The sequence below is a fragment of the Puntigrus tetrazona genome, unplaced genomic scaffold (assembly GCF_018831695.1).
Source record: "Puntigrus tetrazona isolate hp1 unplaced genomic scaffold, ASM1883169v1 S000000973, whole genome shotgun sequence".
In the NCBI taxonomy this organism is placed as follows: domain Eukaryota; kingdom Metazoa; phylum Chordata; class Actinopteri; order Cypriniformes; family Cyprinidae; genus Puntigrus; species Puntigrus tetrazona.
The window spans coordinates 41,445-68,292 of NW_025048568.1; the positions used below are offsets into that span (position 1 = coordinate 41,445).

Consider the following 26,848-nt stretch of genomic DNA (forward strand, 5'->3'; position numbering starts at 1 on the left):
TCTTTAAAAACAATGTAAAACTCACTCCCCAACCCATCTATGCCTGGACTTTTCCTTTTGTTTAAGTCACTTATTGCTCTTTTTATTTCTTCTTCTTTTACTTCATCATCACACTCTTTTTATCAATTTCTCCTACTCTTGATTTTATTTGCATTAGTAGTTCCTCTTTTTCTCCTTCTTTTATCCCCCTCCGTACAGAACAAGTTTTCATAGTATGATTGTATTTCTTTCAAGATTTCTCCATTTTCTTCTACTATCCTCCCATTTTTGCCCCTTATTTCTTTAATCATTTCTGCTTTTCCTCTTCTTTTCTCCAGATCAAAGAAAAACTTTGTGCACTTCTCCCCCTCCACTGTATATTTTGCTTTACTTCTTAATCTTGCACCTTCATATTTCTTCTCTTCCATTTCCTTCAGTCTACCCTCAATTTCTTTTATTTTCTGAATGCTTTTTTCTGCCTAACCCAGTTCCTCATTTAATTTCACTCTTAGCTCTCTTTCCTTGTTTTTCTTACATTTTTGAACTAATTTGCAATATCTTATTGTAATTTTTTTACCAGATATTTCACATTCTCCCACCACATTCGCTTATCCTCATTATACATTTCATTTCCTTTTTCCTTTTCAATGATCTCCTTTATACTGAAAACATAATCTTCATTCTTTAAAATCTCTGTATTTAAAATCCATACTCCTGGCCCTCTTTGCACTTTACTCCAGTCCACTCTAAAATATAAAAACTTGTGATCGCTAAAGCTTGTCTCTTCATACATAATCTTTTCTATAAAATTCTCCATATTTCTCGTACATAAAATAAAATCAATTCTTGTTGCACACACAAACTGCCCCACTATTTGCCTCCTAGAAAATTCTTTTTTCTTTTCATTTCTTTCTCTCCACACATCGATCATATTATTCTCTTCCATTAATGCTTTTAATTCTTTTCTCCCGTGTCAGTTTTAAACACCATTCCTTCTGCCATGTCTTGTTTGCTAAAAACTGTGTTAAAATCCCCATCATTATTATTTCCTTATATTTCTTTACAATATTTCTTAAAACATTAAAAAACTTTCTTTTCTTTTTCTCTTCTGTTGGCGCGTGTATATTCACTAAAATCAGTTCCGTCCCTCATAATCCACTTCCACAACCATACATTTCCCCATTTTATCTTTATACACTACTTTGCTTGCGTTAAAACCCCTTTTCCCATTAAAAATGCCACTCCTCTCCCAGGCCTTCCATCCCCATTATTATACAAAATATCCCCTACCCACATCTTTTTATAGTCCATCATCACACTATCTTTCCAGTTTGTTTCCTGCAGAGCAATAACATCTTCTCCTTTACATTTTTCTTTCACTCTTTCAAATTTTCCCATGTCCATCAGTCCCCTTGCATTAAAAGCAACACATCTTAAAACCATGAAAAGAAGGAAAAATAAGTACATAAAAAACATTACTCTCCATCTTCTCCCTCCAGCTCTCTTAACACTTCATAACAGTTAAAACTTTTTACTTTGTCCCGTATCATTATTTTTTTCCTTGCATTTCCAACATTTGGTTTTACCTTTAGTGCTCTCCTTCTTATTTGTCCTTTCCCCCCTCTGTCTTTTTCTATGTTGTCCTTCCTTGCTTCTTCTTCAGTGTCCGTTTCTTTGTTTTGATCTTTCATTTCTTGTTCATCTTTCTCCACGTTATCCGGAAATCTTTTAAAACTGTCCGATATTTCCATTTCTGTCCCTTGAGTGTCCTGTTCTCGTGTCGGTTCCTTCTTCTTTTCATTCTCTTTTATTCCTTCTCTTTCCTCTCTGTTGCCCATTCCTCCGTCTGTTTCTTTTGGTTGTAGTCCTTGTTGCTCTTGTCCTTTATCAAATTCTCCTTCCGCGTCCCTGTTTCCTTCATGCACCTGTCTGTCCACCCGATGTTCCATACCTCCTTCCTCTCCCTCTATCCCACACTCGCAATTATTTAAAATTTGTTGACACTCTGGGCACTTTACTGCATTGCACTCTCTTGCAAAATGTCCCCTTTCTTTACATTTGTAGCAGGTGAAATCAGGGCATTCTTTTAGCAGATGTTCAGGGCTCATGCACAGCCTACAAGTCTTCACCTGATGGCTGTGCATCACCCGAAAGTACTGCGGCCCTTCTGCTGTTTCAAGCTTGGTGCTGTAGGGCAACGATGCCACCTCCTTGGGGAACCTTACTTTTAGGAACCTTGTTCCATCTTCGACGTCAGTGCCCAGGTAGCATCTTCTTTTAATTTTTGAGATGGGATTAACTCCCCATGACTCCAATTTTCCCATAATTTCCTTATCATCAAGGTAGACAGGCAGGTGCATGAAGGAAACAACATAATCTCTATTTTGCAGTCTTTTAACCTCACAGTTCACTCCTTTGATTAAGAGTCCATCAGTAAAATACTCACATATTTCCATATTTTCCATCGTTAGTTCAAATTCTTTCCCTTGCCTTGGTCTTAGCGCCAGAATTGTCCCATTTCCACATTTGTCCGTCACTGCTTTAATAATATCCACCGCTGTCACATCGTTCACATTTTCCACATTCACAATCACCGTAGCCTCCTTTAAATATTTCCTTTCGTTGACCCTGTTCTTCATGTTTTGATCCATTCTATTTCCAACTCGTAGTCGCTTATCCAGTCCAGTGTCGTTTGCCGTGCGTGTTCCTCCTCCCGTTCCAGTGTCGTTTGCCTTGCGTGTTCCTCGTGCCGTTCCAGTGTCGTTTGCCATGCATGTTCCTTGTGCCGTTGCATTGTCGTTTGCCCCACGTGTTCCTCGTGCCAGTCCAGTGTCATTTGCCATTAATCCGTCCATTAAAGAAAAGAAGAAAAAAATAAAAATAGAAAGGCGTAACCACCCTCCAGCAAGCAAAAAAGCTGCTGTTGGGTGGTTTTATAACTGAAAAAAACAACAAAAAACTAACTTAAACTAAAGATAAAAGCAAAATACAAACACAAAAATTAACACAAAATGGAGGAGAGGCTACCTCTCCCTACTGCAGCCAACAACTTCCTGTGTGCTCTCTAGCGCCAACAAGGTGGTATGGCCGTAAGCGAAAGCTGCTGCAAAAAGCCCCCTTATTTTAAGGTGAGGCACACTAAGTGCCATTATACTAGATAAGTAATGAATGAAATACAAAAAAAAAAAAATACTTCAAAATGAGCTACATTAAAAATAAGAGCATTAGTTAAGTAGTTAAAAACAGTCAAACTCTGTTTAAAGAACAGCTACTTTAAAGGCAATTGAATTAAATAAGCAGTAAGGGAAAGCAAAGAGCTGGTCAAACTTTGACCACACTAAGGGCCAGTGTATTAGATAAGTAGTGAAAAAACTCAAAACTTACAGCACCTGGTATTCCTAGGCAGTCTCCCATCCAAGTACTAACTAGGCCCAACTCTGCTTAGCTTCTGAGATCAGACGAGATCAGGCGTGAACAGGGTGGTATGGCCGTAAGCGAAAGCTGCTGCAAAAACCCCCTATTTTAAGGTGAGGCACACTAAGTGCCATTATACTAGATAAGTAATGAATGAAATACAAAAAAAAATACTTCAAAATGAGCTACATTAAAGATAAGAGCATTAGTTAAGTAGTTAAAAACAGTCAAACTCTGTTTAAAGAACAGCTACTTTAAAGGCAATTGAATTAAATAAGCAGTAAGGGAAAGCAAAGAGCTGGTCAAACTTTGACCACACTAAGGGCCAGTGTATTAGATAAGTAGTGAAAAACTCAAAACTTACAGCACCTGGTATTCCAAGGCAGTCTCCCATCAAAGTACTAACTAGGCCCAACTCTGCTTAGCTTCTGAGATCAGGCGAGATCAGGCGTGAACAGGGTGGTATGGCCGTAAGCGAAAGCTGCTGCAAAAGCCCCTATTTTAAGGTGAGGCACACTAAGTGCCATTATACTAGATAAGTAATGAATGAAATACAAAAAAAAAAAAACTTCAAAATGAGCTACATTAAAGATAAGAGCATTAGTTAAGTAGTTAAAAACAGTCAAACTCTGTTTAAAGAACAGCTACTTTAAAGGCAATTGATTTAAATAAGCAGTAAGGGAAAGCAAAGAGCTGGTCAAACTTTGACCACACTAAGGGCCAGTGTATTAGATAAGTAGTGAAAAACTCAAAACTTACAGCACCTGGTATTCCTAGGCAGTCTCCCATCGAAGTACTAACTAGGCCCAACTCTGCTTAGCTTCTGAGATCAGGCGAGATCAGGCGTGAACAGGGTGGTATGGCCATAAGCTAAAAGCTGCTGCAAAAAGCCCCTATTTTAAGGTGAGGCACTCTATGTGCCATTATACTAGATAAGTAATGAATGAAATACAAAAAAAAAAATACTTCAAAATGAGCTACATTAAAGATAAGAGCATTAGTTAAGTAGTTAAAAACAGTCAAACTCTGTTTAAAGAACAGCTACTTTAAAGGCAATTGAATTAAATAAGCAGTAAGGGAAAGCAAAGAGCTGGTCAAACTTTGACCACACTAAGGGCCAGTGTATTAGATAAGTAGTGAAAAAACTCAAAAACTTACAGCACCTGGTATTCCTAGGCAGTCTCCCATCCAAGTACTAGCTAGGCCCAACTCTGTTTAGCTTCTGAGATCAGACAAGATCAGGCGTGAACAGGGTGGTATGGCCTTAAGCAAAAGCTGCTGCAAAAAGCCCCCTATTTTAAGGTGAGGCACATTAAGTGCCATTATACTAGATAAGTAATGAATGAAATACAAAAAAAGAAATACTTCAAAATGAGCTACATTAAAGATAAGAGCATTAGTTAAGTAGTTAAAAACAGTCAAACTCTGTTTAAAGAACAGCTACTTTAAAGGCAATTGAATTAAATAAGCAGTAAGGGAAAGCAAAGAGCTGGTCAAACTTTGACCACACTAAGGGCCAGTGTATTAGATAAGTAGTGAAAAAACTCAAAAACTTACAGCACCTGGTATTCCTAGGTAGTCTCCCATCCAAGTACTAACTAGGCCCAACTCTGCTTAGCTTCTGAGATCAGACGAGATCAGGCGTGGACAGGGTGGTATGGCCGTAAGCGAAAGCTGCTGCAAAAAGCCCCCTATTTTAAGGTGAGGCACACTAAGTGCCATTATACTAGATAAGTAATGAATGAAATACAAAAAAGAAATACTTCAAAATGAGCTACATTAAAGATAAGAGCATTAGTTAAGTAGTTAAAAACAGTCAAACTCTGTTTAAAGAACAGCTACTTTAAAGGCAATTGAATTAAATAAGCAGTAAGGGAAAGCAAAGAGCTGGTCAAACTTTGACCACACTAAGGGCCAGTGTATTAGATAAGTAGTGATAAAACTCAAAACCTTACAGCACCTGGTATTGCTAGGCAGTCTCCCATCCAAGTACTAACTAGGCCCAACTCTGCTTAGCTTCTGAGATCAGACGAGATCAGGCGTGAACAGGGTGGTATGGCCGTAAGCGAAAGCTGCTGCAAAAAGCCCCCTATTTTAAGGTGAGGCACACTAAGTGCCATTATACTAGATAAGTAATGAATGAAATACAAAAAAAAATACTTCAAAATGAGCTACATTAAAGATAAGAGCATTAGTTAAGTAGTTAAAAACAGTCAAACTCTGTTTAAAGAACAGCTACTTTAAAGGCAATTGATTTAAATAAGCAGTAAGGGAAAGCAAAGAGCTGGTCAAACTTTGACCACACTAAGGGCCAGTGTATTAGATAAGTAGTGAAAAATCTCAAAACTTACAGCACCTGGTATTCCTAGGCAGTCTCCCATCAAGTACTAACTAGGCCCAACTCTGCTTAGCTGAGATCAGACTGAGATGAGGCGTGAACAGGGTGGTATGGCCGTAAGCGAAAGCTGCTGCAAAAGCCCCTATTTTAAGGTGAGGCACACTAAGTGCCATTATACTAGATAAGTAATGAATGAAATACAAAAAAAAATACTTCAAAATGAGCTACATTAAAGATAAGAGCATTAGTTAAGTAGTTAAAAACAGTCAAACTCTGTTTAAAGAACAGCTACTTTAAAGGCAATTGAATTAAATAAGCAGTAAGGGAAAGCAAAGAGCTGGTCAAACTTTGACCACACTAAAGGCCAGTGTATTAGATAAGTAGTGAAAAAACTCAAAAACTTACAGCACCTGGTATTCCTAGGCAGTCTCAAATCCAAGTACTAACTAGGCCCAACTCTGCTTAGCTTCTGAGATCAGACAAGATCAGGCGTGAACAGGGTGGTATGGCCGTAAGTGAAAGCTGCTGCAAAAAGCCCCCTATTTTAAGGTGAGGCACACTAAGTGCCATTATACTAGATAAGTAATGAATGAAATACAAAAAAAGAAATACTTCAAAATGAGCTACATTAAAAATAAGGGCATTAGTTAAGTAGTTAAAAACAGTCAATTTCTGTTTAAAGAACAGCTACTTTAAAGGCAATTGAATTAAATAAGCAGTAAGGGAAAGCAAAGAGCTGGTCAAACTTTGACCACACTAAGGGCCAGTGTATTAGATAAGTAGTGAAAAAACTCAAAACCTTACAGCACCTGGTATTCCTAGGCAGTCTCCCATCCAAGTACTAACTAGGCCCAACTCTGCTTAGCTTCTGAAATCAGTCGTGAACAGGGTGGTATGGCCGTAAGCTAAAGCTGCTGCAAAAAGCCCCCTATTTTAAGGTGAGGCACACTAAGTGCCATTATACTAGATAAGTAATGAATGAAATACAAAAAAAAAAATACTTCAAAATGAGCTACATTAAAGATAAGAGCATTAGTTAAGTAGTTAAAAACAGTCAAGCTCTGTTTAAAGTACAGCTACTTTAAAGGCAATTGAATTAAATAAGCAGTAAAGGAAAGCAAAGAGCTGGTCAAACTTTGGCCACACTAAGGGCCAGTGTATTAGATAAGTAGTGAAAAAACTCAAAAGCTTACAGCACCTGGTATTCCTAGGCAGTCTCCCATCCAAGTACTAACTAGGCCCAACTCTGCTTAGCTTCTGAGATCAGACGAGATCAGGCGTGAACAGGGTGGTATGGCCGTAAGCAAAAAGTTGCTACAAAAAGCCCCTATTTTAAGGTGTGGCACATTAAGTGCCATTATACTAGATAAGTAATGAATGAAATACAAAAAAATACTTCAAAATGAGCTACATTAAAGATAAGAGCATTAGTTAAGTAGTTAAAAACAGTCAAACTCTGTTTAAAGAACAGCTACTTTAAAGGCAATTGAATTAAATAAGCAGTAAGGGAAAACAAAGAGCTGGTCAAACTTTGACCACACTAAGGGCCAGTGTAATAGATAAGTAGTGAAAAAACTCAAAAAATACAGCACCTGGTATTCCTAGGCAGTCTCCCATCCAAGTACTAACTAGGCCCAACTCTGCTTAGCTTCTGAGATCAGACGAGATCAGGCGTGAACAGGGTGGTATGGCCGTAAGCTAAAACTGCTGCAAAAAGCCCCCTATTTTAAGGTGAGGCACACTAAGTGCCATTATACTAGATAAGTAATGAATGAAATATAAAAAAAAATACTTCAAAATGAGCTACATTAAAGATAAGAGCATTAGTTAAGTAGTTAAAAACAGTCAAACTCTGTTTAAAGAACAGCTACTTTAAAGGCAATTGAATTAAATAAGCAGTAAGGGAAAGCAAAGAGCTGGTCAAACTTTGACCACACTATGGGCCAGTGTATTAGATAAGTAGTGAAAAAACTCAAAACTTACAGCACCTGGTATTCCTAGGCAGTCTCCCATCCAAGTACTAACTAGGCCCAACTCTGCTTAGCTTCTGAGATCAGATCAGGCGTGAACAGGGGTGGTATGGCCGTAAGCTAAAGCTGCTGCAAAAGCCCCCTATTTTAAGGTGAGGCACACTAAGTGCCATTATACTAGATAAGTAATGAATGAAATACAAAAAAAAAAAAATACTTCAAAATGAGCTACATTAAAGATAAGAGCATTAGTTAAGTAGTTAAAAACAGTCAAACTCTGTTTAAAGAACAGCTACTTTAAAGGCAATTGAATTAAATAAGCAGTAAAGGAAAGCAAAGAGCTGGTCAAACTTTGACCACACTAAGGGCCAGTGTATTAGATAAGTAGTGAAAAACTCAAAACTTACAGCACCTGGTATTCCTAGGCAGTATCCCATCCAAGTACTAACTAGGCCCAACTCTGCTTAGCTTCTGAGATCAGACGAGATCAGGCGTGAACAGGGTGGCATGGCTGTAAGCGAAAGCTGCTGCAAAAAGCCCCCTATTTTAAGGTGAGGCACACAAAGTGCCATTATACTAGATAAGTAATGAATGAAATAAAAAAAAAAATGCTTCAAAATGAGCTACATTAAAGATAAGAGCATTAGTTAAGTAGTTAAAAACAGTCAAACTCTGTTTAAAGAACAGCTACTTTAAAGGCAATTGAATTAAATAAGCAGTAAGGGAAAGCAAAGAGCTGGTCAAACTTTGACCACACTAAGGGCCAGTGTATTAGATAAGTAGTGAAAAAACTCAAAACTTACAGCACCTGGTATTCCTAGGCAGTCTCCCATCCAAGTACTAACTAGGCCCAACTCTGCTTAGCTTCTGAGATCAGACGAGATCAGGCGTGAACAGGGTGGTGCGGCCGTAAGCGAAAGCTGCTGCAAAAAGCCCCCTATTTTAAGGTGAGGCACACTAAGTGCCATTATACTAGATAAGTAATGAATGAAATACAAAAAAAAATACTTCAAAATGAGCTACATTAAAGATAAGAGCATTAGTTAAGTAGTTAAAAACAGTCAAACTCTGTTTAAAGAACAGCTACTTTAAAGGCAATTGAATTAAATAAGCAGTAAGGGAAAGCAAAGAGCTGGTCAAACTTTGACCACACTAAGGGCCAGTGTATTAGATAAGTAGTGAAAAAACTCAAAAAATTACAGCACCTGGTATTCGTAGGCAGTCTCCCATCCAAGTACTAACTAGGCCCAACTCTGCTTAGCTTCTGAGATCAGACGAGTTCAGGCGTGAACAGGGTGGTATGGCCGTGTAGCGAAAGCTGCTGCAAAAGCCCCTATTTTAAGGTGAGGCACACTAAGTGCCATTATACTAGATAAGTAATGAATGAAATATAAAAAAAAATACTTCAAAATGAGCTACATTAAAGATAAGAGCATTAGTTAAGTAGTTAAAAACAGTCAAACTCTGTTTAAAGAACAGCTACTTTAAAGGCAATTGAATTAAATAAGCAGTAAGGGAAAGCAAAGAGCTGGTCAAACTTTGACCACACTAAGGGCCAGTGTATTAGATAAGTAGTGAAAAAACTCAAAACTTACAGCACCTGGTATTCCTAGGCAGTCTCCCATCCAAGTACTAACTAAACCCAACTCTGCTTAGCTTCTGAGATCAGACGAGATCAGGCATGAACAGGGTGGTTATGGCCGTAAGCGAAAGCTGCTACAAAAAGCCCCCTATTTTAAGGTGAGGCACACTAAGTGCCATTATACTAGATAAGTAATGAATGAAATACAAAAAAAAAAAATACTTCAAAATGAGCTACATTAAAGATAAGAGCATTAGTTAAGTAGTTAAAAACAGTCAAACTCTGTTTAAAGATCAGCTACTTTAAAGGCAATTGAATTAAACAAGCAGTAAGGGAAAGCAAAGAGCTGGTCAAACTTTGACCACACTAAGGGCCAGTGTATTAGATAAGTAGTGAAAAAACTCAAAACTTACAGCACCTGGTATTCCTAGGCAGTCTCCCATCTAAAGTACTAACTAGGGCCAACTCTGCTTAGCTTCGAGATCAGGCGAGATCAGGCGTGAACAGGGTGGTATGGCCGTAGCGAAAGCTGCTGCAAAAAGCCCCTATTTTAAGGTGAGGCACACTAAGTGCCATTATACTAGATAAGTAATGAATGAAATACAAAAAAAAATACTTCAAAATGAGCTACATTAAAGATAAGAGCATTAGTTAAGTAGTTAAAAACAGTCAAACTCTGTTTAAAGAACAGCTACTTTAAAGGCAATTGAATTAAATGAGCAGTAAGGGAAAGCAAAGAGCTGGTCAAACTTTGACCACACTAAGGGCCAGTGTATTAGATAAGTAGTGAAAAAACTCAAAACTTACAGCACCTGGTATTCCTAGGCAGTCTCCCATCCAAGTACTAACTAGGCCCAACTCTGCTTAGCTTCTGAGATCAGACGAGATCAGGTGTGAACAGGGTGGTATGGCAGTAAGCGAAAGCTGCTGCAAAAAGCCCCCTATTTTAAGGTGAGGCACACTAAGTGCCATTATACTAGATAAGTAATGAATGAAATACAAAAAAAAATACTTCAAAATGAGCTACATTAAAGATAAGAGCATTAGTTAAGTAGTTAAAAACAGTCAAACTCTGTTTAAAGAACAGCTACTTTAAAGGCAATTGAATTAAATAAGCAGTAAGGGAAAGCAAAGAGCTGGTCAAACTTTGACCATACTAAGGGCCAGTGTATTAGATAAGTAGTGAACAAACTCAAAAAATCACAGCACCTGGTATTCCTAGGCAGTCTCCCATCCAAGTACTAACTAGGCCCAACTCTGCTTAGCTTCTGAGATCAGACGAGATCAGGCGTGAACAGGGTGGTATGGCCGTAAGCGAAAGCTGCTGCAAAAAGCCCCCTATTTTAAGGTGAGGCACACTAAGTGCCATTATACTAGATAAGTAATGAATGAAATACAAAAAAAAATACTTCAAAATGAGCTACATTAAAGATAAGAGCATTAGTTAAGTAGTTAAAAACAGTCAAACTCTGTTTAAAGAACAGCTACTTTAAAGGCAATTGAATTAAATAAGCAGTAAGGGAAAGCAAAGAGCTGGTCAAACTTTGACCACACTAAGGGCCAGTGTATTAGATAAGTAGTGAAAAAACTCAAAACCTTACAGCACCTGGTATTCCTAGGCAGTCTCCCATCCAAGTACTAACTAGGCCCAACTCTGCTTAGCTTCTGAGATCAGGCGAGATCAGGCGTGAACAGGGTGGTATGGCCGTGCGAAAGCTGCTGCAAAAAGCCCCTATTTTAAGGTGAGGCACACTAAGTGCCATTATACTAGATAAGTAATGAATGAAATACAAAAAAAAAAATACTTCAAAATGAGCTGCATTAAAGATAAGAGCATTAGTTAAGTAGTTAAAAACAGTCAAACTCTGTTTAAAGAACAGCTACTTTAAAGGCAATTGAATTAAATAAGCAGTAAGGGAAAGCAAAGAGCTGGTCAAACTTTGACCACACTAAGGGCCAGTGTATTAGATAAGTAGTGAAAAAACTCAAAACTTACAGCACCTGGTATTCCTAGGCAGTCTCCCATCCAAGTACTAACTAGGCCCAACTCTGCTTAGCTTCTGAGATCAGGCGAGTTCAGGCGTGAACAGGGTGGTATGGCCGTAGCTTAAAGCTGCTGCAAAAAGCCCCTATTTTAAGGTGAGGCACACTAAGTGCCATTATACTAGATAAGTAATGAATGAAATACAAAAGAAAATACTTCAAAATGAGCTACATTAAAGATAAGAGCATTAGTTAAGTAGTTAAAAACAGTCAAACTCTGTTTAAAGAACAGCTACTTTAAAGGCAATTGAATTAAATAAGCAGTAAGGGAAAGCAAAGAGCTGGTCAAACTTTGACCACACTAAGGGCCAGTGTATTAGATAAGTAGTGAAAAAACTCAAAAACTTACAGCACCTGGTATTCCTAGGCAGTCTCCCATCCAAGTACTAACTAGGCCCAACTCTGCTTAGCTTCTGAGATCAGACGAGTTCAGGCGTGAACAGGGTGGTATGGCCGTAAGCGAAAGCTGCTGCAAAAAGCCCCCTATTTTAAGGTGAGGCACACTAAGTGCCATTATACTAGATAAGTAATGAATGAAATACAAAAAAAATACTTCAAAATGAGCTACATTAAAGATAAGAGCATTAGTTAAGTAGTTAAAAACAGTCAAACTCTGTTTAAAGAACAGCTACTTTAAAGGCAATTGAATTAAATAAGCAGTAAGGGAAAGCAAATAGCTGGTCAAACTTTGACCACATTAAGGGCCAGTGTATTAGATAAGTAGTGAAAAAACTCAAAAACTTACAGCACCTGGTTTTCCAAGGCAGTCTCCCATCCAAGTACTAACTAGGCCCAACTCTGCTTAGCTTCTGAGATCAGGCGTGAACAGGGTGGTATGGCCGTAAGCGAAAGCTGCTGCAAAAAGCCCCCTATTTTAAGGTGAGGCACACTAAGTGCCATTATACTAGATAAGTAATGAATGAAATACAAAAAAAAAATACTTCAAAATGAGCTACATTAAAGATAAGAGCATTAGTTAAGTAGTTAAAAACAGTCAAACTCTGTTTAAGAAGAACAGCTACTTTAAAGGCAATTGAATTAAATAAGCAGTAAGGGAAAGCAAAGAGCTGGTCAAACTTTGACCACACTAAGGGCCAGTGTATTAGATAAGTAGTGAAAAAACTCAAAAACTTACAGCACCTGGTTTTCCAAGGCAGTCTCCCATCCAAGTACTAACTAGGCCCAACTCTGCTTAGCTTCTGAGATCAGGCGTGAACAGGGTGGTATGGCCGTAAGCGAAAGCTGCTGCAAAAAGGCCCCTATTTTAAGGTGAGGCACACTAAGTGCCATTATACTAGATAAGTAATGAATGAAATACAAAAAGAAAATACTTCAAAATGAGCTACATTAAAGATAAGAGCATTAGTTAAGTAGTTAAAAACAGTCAAACTCTGTTTAAAGAACAGCTACTTTAAAGGCAATTGAATTAAATAAGCAGTAAGGGAAAGCAAAGAGCTGGTCAAACTTTGACCACACTAAGGGCCAGTGTATTAGATAAGTAGTGAAAAACTCAAAAACTTACAGCACCTGGTATTCCTAGGCAGTCTCCCATCCAAGTACTAACTAGGCCCAACTCTGCTTAGCTTCTGAGATCAGGCGAGATCAGGCGTGAACAGGGTGGTATGGCCGTAAGCTAAAGCTGCTGCAAAAGCCCCTATTTTAAGGTGAGGCACATTAAGTGCCATTATACTAGATAAGTAATGAATGAAATACAAAAAAAAAAAATACTTCAAAATGAGCTACATTAAAGATAAGAGCATTAGTTAAGTAGTTAAAAACAGTCAAACTCTGTTTAAAGAACAGCTACTTTAAAGGCAATTGAATTAAATAAGCAGTAAGGAAAGCAAAGAGCTGGTCAAACTTTGACCACACTAAGGGCCAGTGTATTAGATAAGTAGTGAAAAAACTCAAAACTTACAGCACCTGGTATTCCTAGGTAGTCTCCCATCCAAGTACTAACTACGCCCAACTCTGCTTAGCTTCTGAGATCAGACGAGATCAGGCGTGAACAGGGTGGTATGGCCGTAAGTGAAAGCTGCTGCAAAAAGCCCCCTATTTTAAGGTGAGGCACACTAAGTGCCATTATACTAGATAAGTAATGAATGAAATACAAAAAAATACTTCAAAATGAGCTACATTAAAGATAAGAGCATTAGTTAAGTAGTTAAAAACAGTCAAACTCTGTTTAAAGAACAGCTAATTTAAAGGCAATTGAATTAAATAAGCAGTAAGGGAAAGCAAAGAGCTGGTCAAACTTTGACCACACTAAGAGCCAGTGTATTAGATAAGTAGTGAAAAAACTCAAAAGCTTACAGCACCTGTTATTCCTAGGCAGTCTCCCATCCAAGTACTAACTAGGCCCAACTCTGCTTAGCTTCTGAGATCAGGCGTGAACAGGGTGGTATGGCCGTAAGCGAAAGCTGCTGCAAAAAGCCCCCTATTTTAAGGTGAGGCACACTAAGTGCCATTATACTAGATAAGTAATGAATGAAATACAAAAAAAATACTTCAAAATGAGCTGCATTAAAGATAAGAGCATTAGTTAAGTAGTTAAAAACAGTCAAACTCTGTTTAAAGAACAGCTACTTTAAAGGCAATTGAATTAAATAAGCAGTAAGGGAAAGCAAAGAGCTGGTCAAACTTTGACCACACTAAGGGCCAGTGTATTAGATAAGTAGTGAAAAAACTCAAAACTTACAGCACCTGGTATTCCTAGGCAGTCTCCCATCCAAGTACTAACTAGGCCCAACTCTGCTTAGCTTCTGAGATCAGGCGAGATCAGGCGTGAACAGGGTGGTATGGCCGTGAAGCGAAAGCAGTTGCAAAAAGCCCCTATTTTAAGGTGTGGCACATTAAGTGCCATTATACTAGATAAGTAATGAATGAAATACAAAAAAATACTTCAAAATGAGCTACATTAAAGATAAGAGCATTAGTTAAGTAGTTAAAAACAGTCAAACTCTGTTTAAAGTACAGCTACTTTAAAGGCAATTGAATTAAATAAGCAGTAAGGGAAAGCAAAGAGCTGGTCAAACTTGGACCACACTAAGGGGCAGTGTAATAGATAAGTAGTGAAAAAACTCAAAGCTTACAGCACCTGGTATTCCTAGGCAGTCTCCCATCCAAGTACTAACTAGGCCCAACTCTGCTTAGCTTCTGAGATCAGACGAGATCAGGCGTGAACAGGGTGATATGGCCGTAAGTGAAAGCTGCTACAAAAAGCCCCGTATTTTAAGGTGTGGCACATTAAGTGCCATTATACTAGATAAGTAATGAATGAAATACAAAAAAATACTTCAAAATAAGCTACATTAAAGATAAGAGCATTAGTTAAGTAGTTAAAAACAGTCAAACTCTGTTTAAAGTACAGCTACTTTAAAGGCAATTGAATTAAATAAGCAGTAAGCAGTAAGGAAAGCAAAGAGCTGGTCAAACTTTGACCACACTAATGGCCAGTGTATTAGATAAGTAGTGAAAAAACTCAAAAACTTACAGCACCTGGTATTCCTAGGCAGTCTCCCATCCAAGTACTAACCAGGCCCAACTCTGCTTAGCTTCTGAGATCAGACGACATCAGGCGTGAACAGGGTGGTATGGCCGTAAGTGAAAGCTGCTGCAAAAAGCCCCTATTTTAAGGTGAGGCACACTAAGTGCCATTATACTAGATAAGTAATGAATGAAATAAAAAAAAAAAAAAATACTTCAAAATGAGCTACATTAAAGATAAGAGCATTAGTTAAGTAGTTAAAAACAGTCAAACTCTGTTTAAAGAACAGCTACTTTAAAGGCACTTGATATAAATAAGCAGTAAGGGAAAGCAAAGAGCTGGTCAAACTTTGACCACACTAAGGGCCAGTGTATTAGATAAGTAGTGAAAAACTCAAAAACTTACAGCACCTGGTATTCCTAGGCAGTCTCCCATCAAAGTACTAACTAGGCCCAACTCTGCTTAGCTTCAGAGATCAGACTAGATCAGGCGTGAACAGGGTGGTATGGCCGTAAGCGAAAGCTGCTGCAAAAAGCCCCCTATTTTAAGGTGAGGCACACTAAGTGCCATTATACTAGATAAGTAATGAATGAAATACAAAAAAAAAAAAAAATACTTCAAAATGAGCTACATTAAAGATAAGAGCATTAGTTAAGTAGTTAAAAACAGTCAAACTCTTTTTAAAGAACAGCTACTTTAAAGGCAATTGAATTAAATAAGCAGTAAGGAAAGCAAAGAGCTGGTCAAACTTTGACCACACTAAAGGACCAGTGTATTAGATAAGTAGTGAAAAAACTCAAAACTTACAGCACCTGGTATTCCTAGGCAGTCTTCCATACAAGTACTAACTACGCCCAACTCTGCTTAGCTTCTGAGATCAGGCGAGATCAGGCGTGAACAGGGTGGTATGGCCGTAGCGAAAGCTGCTGCAAACAGCCCCTATTTTAAGGTGAGGCACACTAAGTGCCATTATACTAGATAAGTAATGAATGAAATACAAAAAAAAAAAACTTCAAAATGAGCTACATTAAAGAGATAAGAGCATTAGTTAAGTAGTTAAAAACAGTCAAACTCTGTTTAAAGAACAGCTACTTTAAAGGCAATTGAATTAAATAAGCAGTAAGGAAAGCAAAGAGCTGGTCAAACTTTGACCACACTAAGGGCCAGTGTATTAGATAAGTAGTGAAAAAACTCAAAAATTTACAGCACCTGGTATTCCTAGGCAGTCTCCCATCCAAGAACTAACTAGGCCCAACTCTGCTTAGCTTCTGAGATCAGACGAGATCAGGCGTGAACAGGGTGGTATGGCCTTAGCGAAAGCTGCTGCAAAAAGCCCCTATTTTAAGGTGAGGCACACTAAGTGCCATTATACTAGATAAGTAATGAATGAAATACAAAAAAAAAAAAATACTTCAAAATGAGCTACATTAAAGATATGAGCATTAGTTAAGTAGTTAAAAACAGTCAAACTCTGTTTAAAGAACAGCTACTTTAAAGGCAATTGAATTAAATAAGCAGTAAGGGAAAGCAAAGAGCTGGTCAAACTTTGACCACACTAAGGGCCAGTGTATTAGATAAGTAGTGAAAAACTCAAAACTTACAGCACCTGGTATTCCTAGGCAGTCTCCCATCCAAGTACTAACTACGCCCAACTCTGCTTAGCTTCTGAGATCAGACGAGAACAGGCGTGAACAGGGTGGTATGGCCGTAAGTGAAAGCTGCTGCAAAAAGCCCCCTATTTTAAGGTGAGGCACATTAAGTGCCATTATACTAGATAAGTAATGAATGAAATACAAAAAAAAAATACTTTAAAATGAGCTACATTAAAGATAAGAGCATTAGTTAAGTAGTTAAAAACAGTCAAACTCTGTTTAAAGAACAGCTACTTTAAAGGCAATTGAATTAAATAAGCAGTAAGGGAAAGCAAAGAGCTGGTCAAACTTTGACCACACTAAGGGCCAGTGTATTAGATAAGTAGTGAAAAAACTCAAAAACTTACAGCACCTGGTATTCCTAGGCAGTCTCCCATCCAAGTACTAACTACACCCAACTCTGCTTAGCTTCTGAGATCAGACGAGATCAGGCGTGAACAGGGTGATATGGCCGTAAGTGAAAGCTGCTGCAAAAAGCCCCTATTTTAAGGTGAGGCACACTAAGTGCCATTATACTAGATAAGTAATGAATGAAATACAAAAAAAAAAATACTTCAAAATGAGCTACATTAAAGATAAGAGCATTAGTTAAGTAGTTAAAAACAGTCAAACTCTGTTTAAAGAACAGCTACTTTAAAGGCAATTGAATTAAATAAGCAGTAAGGGAAAGCAAAGAGCTGGTCAAACTTTGACCACACTAAGGGCCAGTGTATTAGATAAGTAGTGAAAAAACTCAAAAACTTACAGCACCTGGTATTCCTAGGCAGTCTCCCATCCAAGTACTAACTACGCCCAACTCTGCTTAGCTTCTGAGATCAGACGAGATCAGGCGTGAACAGGGTGGTATGGCCGTAAGCGAAAGCTGCTGCAAAAAGCCCCCTATTTTAAGGTGAGGCACATTAAGTGCCATTATACTAGATAAGTAATGAATGAAATACAAAAAAAAATACTTTAAAATGAGCTACATTAAAGATAAGAGCATTAGTTAAGTAGTTAAAAACAGTCAAACTCTGTTTAAAGAACAGCTACTTTAAAGGCAATTGAATTAAATAAGCAGTAAGGGAAAGCAAAGAGCTGGTCAAACTTTGACCACACTCAGGGCCAGTGTATTAGATAAGTAGTGAAAAAACTCAAAAACTTACAGCACCTGGTATTCCTAGGCAGTCTCCCATCCAAGTACTAACTACGCCCAACTCTGCTTAGCTTCTGAGATCAGACGAGATCAGGCGTGAACAGGGTGATATGGCCTTAAGCCAAAGCTGCTGCAAAAAGCCCCCTATTTTAAGGTGAGGCACACTAAGTGCCATTATACTAGATAAGTAATGAATGAAATAAAAAAAAAAATACTTCAAAATGAGCTACATTAAAGATAAGAGCATTAGTTAAGTAGTTAAAAACAGTCAAACTCTGTTTAAAGAACAGCTACTTTAAAGGCAATTGAATTAAATAAGCAGTAAGGAAAGAAAAAGAGCTGGTCAAACTTTGACCACACTAAGGGCCAGTGTATTAGATAAGTAGTGAAAAAACTCAAAAACTTACAGCACCTGGTATTCCTAGGCAGTCTCCCATCCTATTACTAACTAGGCCCAACTCTGCTTAGCTTCTGAGATCAGACGAGATCAGGCGTGAACAGGGTGGTATGGCCGTAAGCGAAAGATGCAGCACAAAGCCCCCTATTTTAAGGTGAGGCACACTAAGTGCCATTATACTAGATAAGTAATGAATGAAATACAAAAAAAAAATACTTCAAAATGAGCTACATTAAATATATGAGCATTAGTTAAGTAGTTAAAAACAATCAAACTCTGTTTAAAGAACAGCTACTTTAAAGGCAATTGAATTAAATAAGCAGTAAGGGAAAGCAAAGAGCTGGTCAAACTTTGACCACACTAAGGGCCAGTGTATTAGATAAGTAGTGAAAAAACTCAAAATCTTACAGCACCTGGTATTCCTAGGCAGTCTCCCATCCAAGTACTAACTAGGCCCAACTCTGCTTAGCTTCTGAGATCAGACGAGATCAGGCGTGAACAGGGTGGTATGGCCGTAAGCGAAAGCAGCTGCAAAAAGCCCCCTATTTTAAGGTGAGGCACACTAAGTGCCATTATACTAGATAAGTAATGAATGAAATACAAAAAAATACTTCAAAATGAGCTACATTAAAGATAAGAGCATTAGTTAAGTAGTTAAAAACAGTCAAACTCTGTTTAAAGAACAGCTACTTTAAAGGCAATTGAATTAAATAAGCAGTAAGGGAAAGCAAAGAGCTGGTCAAACTTTGACCACACTAAGGGCCAGTGTATTAGATAAGTAGTGAAAAAACTCAAAAACTTACAGCACCTGGTATTCCTAGGCAGTCTCCCATCCAAGTACTAACTAGGCCCAACTCTGCTTAGCTTCTGAGATCAGACGAGATCAGGCATGAACAGGGTGGTATGGCCGTAAGCGAAAGCTGCTGCAAAAAGCCCCCTATTTTAAGGTGAGGCACACTAAGTGCCATTATACTAGATAAGTAATGAATGAAATACAAAAAAAAATACTTCAAAATGAGCTACATTAAAGATAAGAGCATTAGTTAAGTAGTTAAAAACAGTCAAACTCTGTTTAAAGAACAGCTACTTTAAAGGCAATTGAATTAAATAAGCAGTAAGGGAAAGCAAAGAGCTGGTCAAACTTTGAGCACACTAAGGGCCAGTGTATTAGATAAGTAGTGAAAAAACTCAAAATCTTACAGCACCTGGTATTCCTAGGCAGTCTCCCATCCAAGTACTAACTAGGCCCAACTCTGCTTAGCTTCTGAGATCAGACGAGATCAGGCGTGAACAGGGTGGTATGGCCGTAAGCAAAAGCTGCTGCAAAAAGCCCCCTATTTTAAGGTGAGGCACACTAAGTGCCATTATACTAGATAAGTAATGAATGAAATACAAAAAAATACTTCAAAATGAGCTACATTAAAGATAAGAGCATTAGTTAAGTAGTTAAAAACAGTCAAACTCTGTTTAAAGAACAGCTAATTTAAAGGCAATTGAATTAAATAAGCAGTAAGGGAAAGCAAAGAGCTGGTCAAACTTTGACCACACTAAGGGCCAGTGTATTAGATAAGTAGTGAAAAAACTCAAAAGCTTACAGCACCTGTTATTCCTAGGCAGTCTCCCATCCAAGTACTAACTAGGCCCAACTCTGCTTAGCTTCTGAGATCAGGCGTGAACAGGGTGGTATGTGGTATGGCGAAAGCGAAAGCTGCTGCAAAAAGCCCCTATTTTAAGGTGAGGCACACTAAGTGCCATTATACTATATAAGTAATGAATGAAATACAAAAAAAAAAATACTTCAAAATGAGCTACATTAAAGATAAGAGCATTAGTTAAGTAGTTAAAAACAGTCAAACTCTGTTTAAAGAACAGCTACTCTAAAGGAAATTGAATTAAATAAGCAGTAAGGGAAAGCAAAGAGCTGGTCAAACTTTAGCCACACTAAGGGCCAGTGTATTAGATAAGTAGTGAAAAAACTCAAAAACCTACAGCACCTGGTTTTCCTAGGCAGTCTACCATCCAAGTACTAACTAGGCCCAACTCTGCTTAGCTTCTGAGATCAGATGAGATCAGGCGTGAACAGGGTGGTATGGCCACAGGCGAAAGCTGCTGCAAAAAGCCCCCTATTTTAAGGTGAGGCACACTAAGTGCCATTATACTAGATAAGTAATGAATGAAATACAAAAAAATACTTCAAAATGAGCTACATTAAAGATAAGAGCATTAGTTAAGTAGTTAAAAACAGTCAAACTCTGTTTAAAGAACAGCTACTTTAAAGGCAATTGAATTAAATAAGCAGTAAGGGAAAGCAAAGAGCTGGTCAAACTTTGAGCACACTAAGGGCCAGTGTATTAGATAAGTAGTGAAAAAACTCAAAATCTTACAGCACCTGGTATTCCTAGGCAGTCTCCCATCCAAGTACTAACTAGGCCCAACTCTGCTTAGCTTCTGAGATCAGACGAGATCAGGCGTGAACAGGGTGGTATGGCCGTAAGCAAAAGCTGCTGCAAAAGCCCCTATTTTAAGGTGAGGCACACTAAGTGCCATTATACTAGATAAGTAATGAATAAAATACAAAAAAATACTTCAAAATGAGCTACATTAAAGATAAGAGCATTAGTTAAGTAGTTAAAAACAGTCAAACTCTGTTTAAAGAACAGCTAATTTAAAGGCAATTGAATTAAATAAGCAGTAAGGGAAAGCAAAGAGCTGGTCAAACTTTGACCACACTAAGGGCCAGTGTATTAGATAAGTAGTGAAAAAACTCAAAAGCTTACAGCACCTGTTATTCCTAGGCAGTCTCCCATCCAAGTACTAACTAGGCCCAACTCTGCTTAGCTTCTGAGATCAGGCGTGAACAGGGTGGTATGGCCGTAAGCGAAAGCTGCTGCAAAAAGGCCCCTATTTTAAGGTGAGGCACACTAAGTGCCATTATACTATATAAGTAATGAATGAAATACAAAAAAAAATACTTCAAAATGAGCTACATTAAAGATAAGAGCATTAGTTAAGTAGTTAAAAACAGTCAAACTCTGTTTAAAGAACAGCTACTCTAAAGGAAATTGAATTAAATAAGCAGTAAGGAAAAGCAAAGAGCTGGTCAAACTTTAGCCACACTAAGGGCCAGTGTATTAGATAAGTAGTGAAAAAACTCAAAAACTTACAGCACCTGGTTTTCCTAGGCAGTCTACCATCCAAGTACTAACTAGGCCCAACTCTGCTTAGCTTCTGAGATCAGATGAGATCAGGCGTGAACAGGGTGGTATGGCCACAAGCGAAAGCTGCTGCAAAAAGGCCCCTATTTTAAGGTGAGGCACACTAAGTGCCATTATACTAGATAAGTAATGAATGAAATACAAAAAAAAAAAACTTCAAAATGAGCTACATTAAAGATAAGAGCATTAGTTAAGTAGATAAAAACAGTCAAACTCTGTTTAAAGAACAGCTACTTTAAAGGCAATTGAATTAAATAAGCAGTAAGGGAAAGCAAAGAGCTGGTCAAACTTTGACCACACTAAGGGCCAGTGTATTAGATAAGTAGTGAAAAAACTCAAAAACTTACAGCACCTGGTATTCCTAGGCAGTCTCCCATCAAGTAATAACTAGGCCCAACTCTGCTTAGCTTCTGAGATCAGACGAGATCAGGCGTGAACAGGGTGGTATGGCCGTAAGCAAAAGCTGCTGCAAAAGCCCCTATTTTAAGGTGAGGCACACTAAGTGCCATTATACTAGATAAGTAATGAATGAAATACAAAAAAAAAAAAATACTTCAAAATGAGCTACATTAAAGATAAGAGCATTAGTTAAGTAGTTAAAAACAGTCAAACTCTGTTTAAAGAACAGCTACTTTAAAGGCAATTGAATTAAATAAGCAGTAAAGGAAAGCAAAGAGCTGGTCAAACTTTGACCACACTAAGGGCCAGTGTATTAGATAAGTAGTGAAAAAACTCAAAAACTTACAGCACCTGTTATTCCTAGGCAGTCTCCCATCCAAGTACTAACTAGGCCCAACTCTGCTTAGCTTCTGAGATCAGGCGTGAACAGGGTGGTATGGCCATAAGCGAAAGCTGCTGCAAAAAGCCCCCTATTTTAAGGTGAGGCACACTAAGTGCCATTATACTAGATAAGTAATGAATGAAATACAAAAAAAAAAATACTTCAAAATGAGCTACATTAAAGATAAGAGCATTAGTTAAGTAGTTAAAAACAGTCAAACTCTGTTTAAAGAACAGCTACTCTAAAGGCAATTGAATTAAATAAGCAGTAAGGGAAAGCAAAGAGCTAGTCAAACTTTGGCCACACTAAGGGCCAGTGTATTAGATAAGTAGTGAAAAAACTCAAAAACGTACAGCACCTGGTTTTCCTAGGCAGTCTACCATCCAAGTACTAACTAGGCCCAACTCTGCTTAGCTTCTGAGATCAGATGAGATCAGGCATGAACAGGGTGGTATGGCCGCAAGCAAAAGCTGCTGCAAAAGCCCCTATTTTAAGGTGAGGCACACTAAGTGCCATTATACTAGATAAGTAATGAATGAAATACAAAAAAAAAAAATACTTCAAAATGAGCTAAATTAAAGATAAGAGCATTAGTTAATTAGTTAAAAACAGTCAAACTCTGTTTAAAGAACAGCTACTTTAAAGGCAATTGAATTAAATAAGCAGTAAGGGAAAGCAAAGAGCTGGTCAAACTTTGACCACACTAAGGGCCAGTGTATTAGATAAGTAGTGAAAAAACTCAAAAGCTTACAGCACCTGGTATTCCTAGGCAGTCTCCCATCCAAGTACTAACTAGGCCCAACTCTGCTTAGCTTCTGAGATCAGGCGAGATCAGGCGTGAACAGGGTGGTATGGCCGTAAGCTAAAGCAGCTGCAAAAAGCCCCCTATTTTAAGGTGAGGCACATTAAGTGCCATTATACTAGATAAGTAATGAATGAAATACAAAAAAATACTTCAAAATGAGCTACATTAAAGATAAGAGCATTAGTTAAGTAGTTAAAAACAGTCAAACTCTGTTTAAAGTACAGCTACTTTAAAGGCAATTGAATTAAATAAGCAGTAAGGGAAAGCAAAGAGCTGGTCAAACTTTGGCCACACACTAAGGGCCGTTGTATTAGATAAGTAGTGAAAAAAATCAAAAACTTACAGCACCTGGTATTCCTAGGCAGTCTCCCATCCAAGTACTAACCAGGCCCAACTCTGCTTAGCTTCTGAGATCAGACAAGATCAGGCGTGAACAGGGTGGTATGGCAGTAAGCGAAAGCTGCTGCAAAAAGCCCCCTATTTTAAGGTGAGGCACACTAAGTGCCATTATACTAGATAAGTAATGAATGAAATACAAAAAAAAAAATACTTCAAAATGAGCTACATTAAAGATAAGAGCATTAGTTAAGTAGTTAAAAACAGTCAAACTCTGTTTAAAGAACAGCTACTTTAAAGGCAATAGAATTAAATAAGCAGTAAGGGAAAGCAAAGAGCTGGTCAAACTTTGACCACACTAAGGGCCAGTGTATTAGATAAGTAGTGAAAAAACTCAAAAACTTACAGCACCTGGTATTCATAGGCAGTCTCCCATCCAAGTACTAACTAGGCCCATTTCTGCTTAGCTTCTGAGATCAGACGAGATCAGGCATGAACAGGGTGGTAAGGCCGTAAGAAAGCTGCTGCAAAAAGCCCCTATTTTAAGGTGAGGCACACTAAGTGCCATTATAATAGATAAGTAATGAATGAAAATACAAAAAAAAAACTTCAAAATGAGCTACATTAAAGATAAGAGCATTAGTTAAGTAGTTAAAAACAGTCAAACTCTGTTTAAAGAACAGCTACTTTAAAGGCAATTGAATTAAATAAGCAGTAAGGAAAGCAAAGAGCTGGTCAAACTTTGACCACACTAAGGGACCAGTGTATTAGATAAGTAGTGAAAAACTCAAAACTTACAGCACCTGGTATTCCTAGGCAGTCTCCCATCCAAGTACTAACTAGGCCCAACTCTGCTTAGCTTCTGAGCTCAGAGGCGAGATCAGGCGTGAACAGGTGGTATGGCCGTAAGCGAAAGCTGCTGCAAAAAGCCCCTATTTTAAGGTGAGGCACACTAAGTGCCATTATACTAGATAAGTAATGAATGAAATACAAAAAAAAATACTTCAAAATGAGCTACATCAAAGATAAGAGCATTAGTTAAGTAGTTAAAAACAGTCAAACTCTGTTTAAAGAACAGCTACTTTAAAGGCAATTGAATTAAATAAGCAGTAAGGGAAAGCAAAGAGCTGGTCAAACTTTGACCACACTAAGGGCCAGTGTATTAGATAAGTAGAAAAAACTCAAAACTTACAGCACCTGGTATTCCTAGGCAGTCTCCCATCCAAGTACTAACTAGGCCCAACTCTGCTTAGCTTCTGAGATCAGGCGAGATCAGGCGTGAACAGGGTGGTATGGCCATAAAGCGAAAGCTGCTGCAAAAAGCCCCTATTTTAAGGTGAGGCACACTAAGTGCCATTATACTAGATAAGTAATGAATGAAATACAAAAAAAAAAATACTTCAAAATAAGCAACATTAAAGATAAGAGCATTAGTTAAGTAGTTAAAAACAGTCAAACTCTGTTTAAAGAACAGCTACTTTAAAGGCAATTGAATTAAATAAGCAGTAAGGGAAAGCAAAGAGCTGGTCAAACTTTGACCACACTAAGGGCCAGTGTATTAGATAAGTAGTGAAAAAACTCAAAAACTTACAGCACCTGGTATTCCTAGGCAGTCTCCCATCCAAGTACTAACCAGGCCCAACTCTGATTAGCTTCTGCGATCAGATGAGATCAGGCGTGAACAGGGTGGTATGGCCGTAAGCGAAAGCTGCTGCAAAAAGGCCCCTATTTTAAGGTGAGGCACACTAAGTGCCATTATACTAGATAATAATGAATGAAACAAAAAAAAAAATACTTCAAAATGAGCTACATTAAAGATAAGAGCATTAGTTAAGTAGTTAAAAACAGTCAAACTCTGTTTAAAGAACAGCTACTTTAAAGGCAATTGAATTAAATAAGCAGTAAGGGAAAGCAAAGAGCTGGTCAAACTTTGACCACACTAAGGGCCAGTGTATTAGATAAGTAGTGAAAAAACTCAAAAACTTACAGCACCTGGTATTCCTAGGCAGTCTCCCATCCAAGTACTAACTAGGCCAAACTCTGCTTAGCTTCTGAGATCAGACGAGATCAGGCGTGAACAGGGTGGTATGGCCGTAAGCGAAAGCTGCTGCAAAAAGCCCCCTATTTTAAGGTGAGGCACACTAAGTGCCATTATACTAGATAAGTAATGAATGAAATACAAAAAAATACTTCAAAATGAGCTACATTAAAGATAAGAGCATTAGTTAAGTAGTTAAAAACAGTCAAACTCTGTTTAAAGAACAGCTACTTTAAAGGCAATTGAATTAAATAAGCAGTAAGGAAAGCAAAGAGCTGGTCAAACTTTGACCACACTAAGGGCCAGTGTATTAGATAAGTAGTGAAAAAACTCAAAAACTTACAGCACCTGGTATTCCTAGGCAGTCTCCCATCCAAGTACTAACTAGGCCCAACTCTGCTTAGCTTCTGAGATCAGACGAGATCAGGCGTGAACAGGGTGGTATGGCCGTAAGCGAAAGCTACTGCAAAAATTCCCCTATTTTAAGGTGAGGCACACTAAGTGCCATTATACTAGATAAGTAATGAATGAAATACAAAAAAAAAAAAATACTTCAAAATGAGCTACATTAAAGATAAGAACATTAGTTAAGTAGTTAAAAACAGTCAAACTCTGTTTAAAGAACAGCTACTTTAAAGGCAATTGAATTAAATAAGCAGTAAGGGAAAGCAAAGAGCTGGTCAAACTTTGACCACACTAAGGGCCAGTGTATTAGATAAGTAGTGAAAAAACTCAAAAACTTACAGCACCTGGTATTCCTAGGCAGTCTCCCATCCAAGTACTAACTAGGCCCAACTCTGCTTAGCTTCTGAGATCAGGCGAGATCAGGCGTGAACAGGGTGGTATGGCCGTAAGCGAAAGCTGCTGCAAAAAGCCCCCTATTTTAAGGTGAGGCACACTAAGTGCCATTATACTAGATAAGTAATGAATGAAATACAAAAAAAAAAATACTTCAAAATGAGCTACATTAAAGATAAGAGCATTAGTTAAGTAGTTAAAAACAGTCAAACTCTGTTTAAAGTACAGCTACTTTAAAGGCAATTGAATTAAATAAGCAGTAAGGGAAAGCAAAGAGCTGGTCAAACTTTGGCCACACTAAGGGCCGTTGTATTAGATAAGTAGTGAAAAAACTCAAAAACTTACAGCACCTGGTATTCCTAGGCAGTCTCCCATCCAAGTACTAACCAGGCCCAACTCTGCTTAGCTTCTGAGATCAGATGAGATCAGGCGTGAACAGGGTGGTATGGCCGTAAGCTAAAGCTGCTGCAAAAAGGCCCCTATTTTAAGGTGAGGCACACTAAGTGCCATTATACTAGATAAGTAATGAATGAAATACAAAAAAAAAAAATACTTCAAAATGAGCTACATTAAAGATAAGAGCATTAGTTAAGTAGTTAAAAACAGTCAAACTCTGTTTAAAGAACAGCTACTTTAAAGGCAATTGAATTAAATAAGCAGTAAGGGAAAGCAAAGAGCTGGTCAAACTTTGACCACACTAAGGGCCAGTGTATTAGATAAGTAGTGAAAAAACTCAAAAACTTACAGCACCTGGTATTCCTAGGCAGTCTCCCATCCAAGTACTAACCAGGCCCAACTCTGCTTAGCTTCTGAGATCAGACGAGATCAGGCGTGAACAGGGTGGTATGGCCATAAGCAAAAGCTGCTGCAAAAAGCCCCCT

The 26,848-nt window shown here is 38.1% G+C and overlaps 13 non-coding genes and 44 pseudogenes across 13 annotated transcripts; all 57 read right to left on the reverse strand.

The window, feature by feature from the left end:
• Positions 1 to 3,356: 3,356 nt before the first annotated feature.
• LOC122337472 lies at positions 3,357 to 3,475 on the reverse strand. The gene has a single exon (XR_006249545.1). It is a non-coding gene; the product is annotated as a 5S ribosomal RNA (ribosomal RNA).
• A 275-nt stretch (positions 3,476 to 3,750) lies between these two features.
• LOC122337476 lies at positions 3,751 to 3,869 on the reverse strand (annotated as a pseudogene).
• A 276-nt stretch (positions 3,870 to 4,145) lies between these two features.
• On the reverse strand, positions 4,146 to 4,264 carry LOC122337486 (annotated as a pseudogene).
• Positions 4,265 to 4,544: 280 nt separating this feature from the next.
• On the reverse strand, positions 4,545 to 4,663 carry LOC122337391 (annotated as a pseudogene).
• A 280-nt stretch (positions 4,664 to 4,943) lies between these two features.
• On the reverse strand, positions 4,944 to 5,062 carry LOC122337381. The gene has a single exon (XR_006249533.1). It is a non-coding gene; the product is annotated as a 5S ribosomal RNA (ribosomal RNA).
• Positions 5,063 to 5,341: 279 nt separating this feature from the next.
• LOC122337366 lies at positions 5,342 to 5,460 on the reverse strand (annotated as a pseudogene).
• Positions 5,461 to 6,129: 669 nt separating this feature from the next.
• On the reverse strand, positions 6,130 to 6,248 carry LOC122337380 (annotated as a pseudogene).
• Positions 6,249 to 6,528: 280 nt separating this feature from the next.
• LOC122337444 lies at positions 6,529 to 6,637 on the reverse strand (annotated as a pseudogene).
• Positions 6,638 to 6,917: 280 nt separating this feature from the next.
• LOC122337461 lies at positions 6,918 to 7,036 on the reverse strand. The gene has a single exon (XR_006249544.1). It is a non-coding gene; the product is annotated as a 5S ribosomal RNA (ribosomal RNA).
• Positions 7,037 to 7,311: 275 nt separating this feature from the next.
• Positions 7,312 to 7,430, reverse strand: LOC122337479 (annotated as a pseudogene).
• A 277-nt stretch (positions 7,431 to 7,707) lies between these two features.
• LOC122337409 lies at positions 7,708 to 7,822 on the reverse strand (annotated as a pseudogene).
• Positions 7,823 to 8,101: 279 nt separating this feature from the next.
• LOC122337474 lies at positions 8,102 to 8,220 on the reverse strand (annotated as a pseudogene).
• Positions 8,221 to 8,497: 277 nt separating this feature from the next.
• Positions 8,498 to 8,616, reverse strand: LOC122337485 (annotated as a pseudogene).
• Positions 8,617 to 8,894: 278 nt separating this feature from the next.
• LOC122337413 lies at positions 8,895 to 9,013 on the reverse strand (annotated as a pseudogene).
• Positions 9,014 to 9,289: 276 nt separating this feature from the next.
• Positions 9,290 to 9,409, reverse strand: LOC122337407 (annotated as a pseudogene).
• A 674-nt stretch (positions 9,410 to 10,083) lies between these two features.
• On the reverse strand, positions 10,084 to 10,202 carry LOC122337439. The gene has a single exon (XR_006249539.1). It is a non-coding gene; the product is annotated as a 5S ribosomal RNA (ribosomal RNA).
• Positions 10,203 to 10,480: 278 nt separating this feature from the next.
• Positions 10,481 to 10,599, reverse strand: LOC122337469 (annotated as a pseudogene).
• A 278-nt stretch (positions 10,600 to 10,877) lies between these two features.
• LOC122337383 lies at positions 10,878 to 10,996 on the reverse strand (annotated as a pseudogene).
• Positions 10,997 to 11,272: 276 nt separating this feature from the next.
• On the reverse strand, positions 11,273 to 11,391 carry LOC122337393 (annotated as a pseudogene).
• Positions 11,392 to 11,668: 277 nt separating this feature from the next.
• On the reverse strand, positions 11,669 to 11,787 carry LOC122337451 (annotated as a pseudogene).
• A 277-nt stretch (positions 11,788 to 12,064) lies between these two features.
• Positions 12,065 to 12,173, reverse strand: LOC122337418 (annotated as a pseudogene).
• A 281-nt stretch (positions 12,174 to 12,454) lies between these two features.
• On the reverse strand, positions 12,455 to 12,563 carry LOC122337419 (annotated as a pseudogene).
• A 278-nt stretch (positions 12,564 to 12,841) lies between these two features.
• LOC122337466 lies at positions 12,842 to 12,960 on the reverse strand (annotated as a pseudogene).
• Positions 12,961 to 13,237: 277 nt separating this feature from the next.
• On the reverse strand, positions 13,238 to 13,356 carry LOC122337455 (annotated as a pseudogene).
• Positions 13,357 to 13,632: 276 nt separating this feature from the next.
• LOC122337414 lies at positions 13,633 to 13,741 on the reverse strand (annotated as a pseudogene).
• Positions 13,742 to 14,017: 276 nt separating this feature from the next.
• On the reverse strand, positions 14,018 to 14,136 carry LOC122337382 (annotated as a pseudogene).
• Positions 14,137 to 14,411: 275 nt separating this feature from the next.
• Positions 14,412 to 14,530, reverse strand: LOC122337457 (annotated as a pseudogene).
• A 282-nt stretch (positions 14,531 to 14,812) lies between these two features.
• LOC122337447 lies at positions 14,813 to 14,931 on the reverse strand. The gene has a single exon (XR_006249541.1). It is a non-coding gene; the product is annotated as a 5S ribosomal RNA (ribosomal RNA).
• Positions 14,932 to 15,211: 280 nt separating this feature from the next.
• LOC122337371 lies at positions 15,212 to 15,330 on the reverse strand (annotated as a pseudogene).
• Positions 15,331 to 15,613: 283 nt separating this feature from the next.
• On the reverse strand, positions 15,614 to 15,732 carry LOC122337438 (annotated as a pseudogene).
• A 278-nt stretch (positions 15,733 to 16,010) lies between these two features.
• On the reverse strand, positions 16,011 to 16,129 carry LOC122337420 (annotated as a pseudogene).
• A 278-nt stretch (positions 16,130 to 16,407) lies between these two features.
• LOC122337367 lies at positions 16,408 to 16,526 on the reverse strand (annotated as a pseudogene).
• A 279-nt stretch (positions 16,527 to 16,805) lies between these two features.
• LOC122337378 lies at positions 16,806 to 16,924 on the reverse strand (annotated as a pseudogene).
• A 279-nt stretch (positions 16,925 to 17,203) lies between these two features.
• LOC122337478 lies at positions 17,204 to 17,322 on the reverse strand (annotated as a pseudogene).
• A 278-nt stretch (positions 17,323 to 17,600) lies between these two features.
• LOC122337398 lies at positions 17,601 to 17,719 on the reverse strand (annotated as a pseudogene).
• Positions 17,720 to 17,997: 278 nt separating this feature from the next.
• Positions 17,998 to 18,116, reverse strand: LOC122337470 (annotated as a pseudogene).
• Positions 18,117 to 18,395: 279 nt separating this feature from the next.
• Positions 18,396 to 18,514, reverse strand: LOC122337404. The gene has a single exon (XR_006249536.1). It is a non-coding gene; the product is annotated as a 5S ribosomal RNA (ribosomal RNA).
• Positions 18,515 to 18,790: 276 nt separating this feature from the next.
• LOC122337448 lies at positions 18,791 to 18,909 on the reverse strand. Its single transcript, XR_006249542.1, has one exon. It is a non-coding gene; the product is annotated as a 5S ribosomal RNA (ribosomal RNA).
• A 278-nt stretch (positions 18,910 to 19,187) lies between these two features.
• Positions 19,188 to 19,306, reverse strand: LOC122337416. The gene has a single exon (XR_006249537.1). It is a non-coding gene; the product is annotated as a 5S ribosomal RNA (ribosomal RNA).
• A 670-nt stretch (positions 19,307 to 19,976) lies between these two features.
• On the reverse strand, positions 19,977 to 20,095 carry LOC122337482 (annotated as a pseudogene).
• Positions 20,096 to 20,371: 276 nt separating this feature from the next.
• LOC122337428 lies at positions 20,372 to 20,490 on the reverse strand. The gene has a single exon (XR_006249538.1). It is a non-coding gene; the product is annotated as a 5S ribosomal RNA (ribosomal RNA).
• A 274-nt stretch (positions 20,491 to 20,764) lies between these two features.
• Positions 20,765 to 20,873, reverse strand: LOC122337415 (annotated as a pseudogene).
• Positions 20,874 to 21,151: 278 nt separating this feature from the next.
• Positions 21,152 to 21,270, reverse strand: LOC122337483 (annotated as a pseudogene).
• A 279-nt stretch (positions 21,271 to 21,549) lies between these two features.
• LOC122337379 lies at positions 21,550 to 21,667 on the reverse strand (annotated as a pseudogene).
• A 280-nt stretch (positions 21,668 to 21,947) lies between these two features.
• Positions 21,948 to 22,056, reverse strand: LOC122337423 (annotated as a pseudogene).
• Positions 22,057 to 22,336: 280 nt separating this feature from the next.
• On the reverse strand, positions 22,337 to 22,455 carry LOC122337374 (annotated as a pseudogene).
• A 279-nt stretch (positions 22,456 to 22,734) lies between these two features.
• On the reverse strand, positions 22,735 to 22,853 carry LOC122337446. Its single transcript, XR_006249540.1, has one exon. It is a non-coding gene; the product is annotated as a 5S ribosomal RNA (ribosomal RNA).
• A 278-nt stretch (positions 22,854 to 23,131) lies between these two features.
• On the reverse strand, positions 23,132 to 23,250 carry LOC122337456 (annotated as a pseudogene).
• Positions 23,251 to 23,530: 280 nt separating this feature from the next.
• LOC122337399 lies at positions 23,531 to 23,649 on the reverse strand (annotated as a pseudogene).
• Positions 23,650 to 23,922: 273 nt separating this feature from the next.
• Positions 23,923 to 24,042, reverse strand: LOC122337408 (annotated as a pseudogene).
• A 274-nt stretch (positions 24,043 to 24,316) lies between these two features.
• On the reverse strand, positions 24,317 to 24,435 carry LOC122337368 (annotated as a pseudogene).
• Positions 24,436 to 24,715: 280 nt separating this feature from the next.
• On the reverse strand, positions 24,716 to 24,834 carry LOC122337454 (annotated as a pseudogene).
• Positions 24,835 to 25,111: 277 nt separating this feature from the next.
• Positions 25,112 to 25,230, reverse strand: LOC122337480 (annotated as a pseudogene).
• Positions 25,231 to 25,505: 275 nt separating this feature from the next.
• On the reverse strand, positions 25,506 to 25,624 carry LOC122337484. Its single transcript, XR_006249546.1, has one exon. It is a non-coding gene; the product is annotated as a 5S ribosomal RNA (ribosomal RNA).
• Positions 25,625 to 25,906: 282 nt separating this feature from the next.
• Positions 25,907 to 26,025, reverse strand: LOC122337467 (annotated as a pseudogene).
• A 280-nt stretch (positions 26,026 to 26,305) lies between these two features.
• LOC122337363 lies at positions 26,306 to 26,424 on the reverse strand. Its single transcript, XR_006249531.1, has one exon. It is a non-coding gene; the product is annotated as a 5S ribosomal RNA (ribosomal RNA).
• Positions 26,425 to 26,705: 281 nt separating this feature from the next.
• Positions 26,706 to 26,824, reverse strand: LOC122337449. The gene has a single exon (XR_006249543.1). It is a non-coding gene; the product is annotated as a 5S ribosomal RNA (ribosomal RNA).
• Positions 26,825 to 26,848: the final 24 nt, after the last annotated feature.